Here is a 3,498-nt window from a genome sequence, read left to right on the forward strand (position 1 = left end):
GTAGCTCTCTTTTCTCAGTTATACATTGCAGTGCAAAGTAGAGACAGTGGTCTAGCAGATTTTCTTTTCCCATGAAGTGCAGTCTTTCCCCCCATCCCTCTCTGAGTTTGGCAACCTTCGCGTACCAACAGCGAAGTCTGACCTGCTTGGTTGTCTGCCAGAATGCAGTGAACAGCACAATCCTTCCACTCACTTTGACTGCAAAATACGTGATGGAGCTGTTATCGTGCATTGCCTTCCCACTGGAGGTGTGGTCACCTTTGATGATTATGCAGACGTAATTTTCATCCCGCATCTTGTTAACCAACTGCAAAATTCTGAGCGTGTAGATGTCGTGTGAGATAAGTACGTTGCAGATAGTCTGAAAGAGTCTACGAGATACAAAAGAGGAACAGGCACTAGAAGGAATGGATCAGGTCTAGTGAAGTTGCTCCTGAATTGGATGCAGTTTCTTCGAGATTCTATAAACAAGACAGAGCTGTTTCAGTTTCTTACCGAAAAGGTGTCACGCTTTGAATTCCCAGCAGATAAGAGCCTCGCAATAACTTCAGGTACGCTGTTTTACATGGTGTCAAGTATCATCTGTTTAAATAATGATAATTAGAACGTCTTATAAATGTACGTTTATGTATCTCCCAGGGCAATCAGTGATAACCTGTGGATCAGCAAGCTCGATGCCCGACTGTAATCACAAGGAAGCAGATACAGGAATTGTTGTTCATCTGCGTCATACTTTTCTCACTGAAGGTACAAGCACAATTCTTGTCAGAACTGTTGATACGGACGTGGTGGTGATTCTTGTGGGAAAGTTTCATGATCTGAAAGCATTCAATGCTAACGTTGACATATGGGTTGCATTTGGAATGGGCAGAAGTTTCAAGTACATCAGCATCAACAAAATTTGTGCTGCCCTTGGTGAGCAAAAGTCACGTCCCCTCCCTGTTTTCCATGCTTTTAGTGGCTGCGACACAACGTCTGCATTTAATGGTAAAGGCAAGCGGTCGGCCTGGCAAGCGTGGGAGCTTTGGAGCCATACTGTGATACCATCGTTAGAGTTCCTATCCACCCATCCATTCCAGCAGCTTCTTGTAATCTAGAGCGGCTAGTCATCATTATGTATGACAAGTCAAGCACACTGGATTCTGTCAACGAGACCAGAATGAATCTGTTTTGTAAACACAGCAGAGCAATCGGAAATCTACCTCCCACTCAGGTAAATTCAGGTAAGTAATTAAATAAGGATTTATTATAGCGCTATAAAGAGTAATTTTAAAAATGCTCTTTTGTTTTAGAATGCTCTTCTGAAGCACGTTGAGAGGGCGGTCCTGCAAGCAGGAATCTGGACAACAAGTGATGCAAGTAGCCAGGATATTCCTTATCCAGATCGATTTGGATGGAAAAGATTGGGGACACGTGGAAACCAGTTTGGATAACCATTCCAGAGGTCTCAAAGGCTTGTCAAGAGCTGATCAAGTGTTCATGGAAATGAACTCGATGTAAATGTGTCAAGTATAGCTTGCAGTGCACACGGCTCTGCAAATGCAAATGTAACCCCGACCAGCAGTGATGTTCAATACATCTGAGTCAGTCTGAACCTCAATGAAATGTGAACTTTTTACGCTACTTTTGGAGTTAGCCCCAGTCACAAATTACTAAATTGAAACGTGTGACGCGGAAAAAGACAGTAATGCAGCACTTAATCTAAGGTTCTGACTGTTTGGTTTTTAACTAGGTCCGCATTAGGTGAACAGTTTGTGAGCTTTAACTTCACTTGTAGGTCTATGCAACCCAGAAACAATTATAGCACGACAAGCACTCTAATGTTTTCATTTGCTCGAAGTGGAGTTTAAACCAGTCAGAGAGTGAGTAAAAATCTAGAGCTTGTTAGAATCATGTCAAAAAACAGAATTTTTATCGGTTTTGTATGCCTAAGAAATATAGCGATTAGAAAAAATGGCTCCCAATCAGGCTTGCAAAGCATCATGGAACTTCATTTGTTTACTGAAAATAAATATCAAATGTGGCATCAACGCTGCTTGACTTATTTCTCTGAGTGTAAGTAGTTTTGACAACCTTTCAATAATCCTTTTGCCTGAAACCACATTTTCCATAATATGCTTGGTAACCAGGCAATGTCAATTTTGGTTATATTTAATTTCTTTGTTGCATCAGCAAAGGGAAAAAAGATTCAGTTGGACACCGGTCCTAAAAATGTTCAGTATACTCTAAGGCAGCTGTGTGCCAAATTTGGTGCTTTTGTCCGCTCTGTATAGATCCGGTCAATTATCTGCACTTAGCCACCCGACTACAAAAAATGTTGACAAGTATGAGGTCAAAAGCTCTTTCGAACTGCTCTTTCGCGATTTAAAATGACACGGACCCACTCTGACGGTTGAAAACGAGGATAGGTTAAAGTGTCAATTAAAACACATTTCTTACGACTACATTTATTCATATGACTTCTCTTGTTTCTCGCAGAAACATATACTCAGCAAAGAAGAATGGGAAGCCCTCAAAAATCTTCGCAAAGATGACTCTATCAACATCACGAAACCGGATAAAGGAAATGGCGTTGTGATTGTAAATGAACATGATTACTTGACCAAGATGAAACAGTTGATCTCCGATGAGACAAAATTAAAAAAAACTGACAGAAAACCCGACAAAGTCCAGAGAACAAAGTTTAATTTGTTACCTTCGACAACCAAAAAGAGATCACATGATTGACGACTACACCTTTCAAAAGGTCCTACCCAATGGTTCCAAACATGGAGTTCTTTATGGTCTACCAAAGGTTCACAAAACTGGGTGTCCCCGTCGTCCAATTGTTTCTTCCACGAATACCTACAACTACAATCTTACCTCTTACCTTGTAAGCGTCCTCCAACCTATCTCCACAAACTGTTTTTCAATTTCAGTTTTGCAGAATGGGCCAAACAGTATACCCACAAAGGCGAATTCATGTGTTCCTTTGATGTCAGTTTCATTACCAGAAATTCGTGACATTTCGTTCACGCGATGATTTGTGTCTGCGGTTCTCTTTGAAACCAAAGAAGCATACTCAGTGGCGTCAAATTGCGAAAACATGTAGCAACTGTACCAGCTTCACGTCTTAATTTAAACTATCGACCAGGAATCCAAAAATTAAGAAGGTTAATGTAGTTAAACTCATTTTCTCTATCGTCTTTCATTCCAACAAGCTCATGCCATTTCATCAGAATTGGATATGGCATGTATATTGACAAAGCTATTTCAGATTCTAGACGGCGCTGCTGGTTTATATAAGACAGAGGGGATTCAGTGACTTTTAGCTTACAGCCTAGGGCTTCCTTTTTCGAAATTGAGCAAAACATAAGACATTTTTAGCGGTATTCCTCTGGGCTCAGGATGTGAAAAACACGAAGAACAATCGTAATTTGGCGCGATTTTTCGCATTTTGAAGTCTGCAGATATTTGAAACAGCGGTAGAAAGCGTAAAAATGCTAGGCTGCTAAGCTG

This window comes from Montipora capricornis, chromosome 3, assembly GCF_036669925.1.
Source record: "Montipora capricornis isolate CH-2021 chromosome 3, ASM3666992v2, whole genome shotgun sequence".
Taxonomy (NCBI): Eukaryota; Metazoa; Cnidaria; class Anthozoa; order Scleractinia; family Acroporidae; genus Montipora; species Montipora capricornis.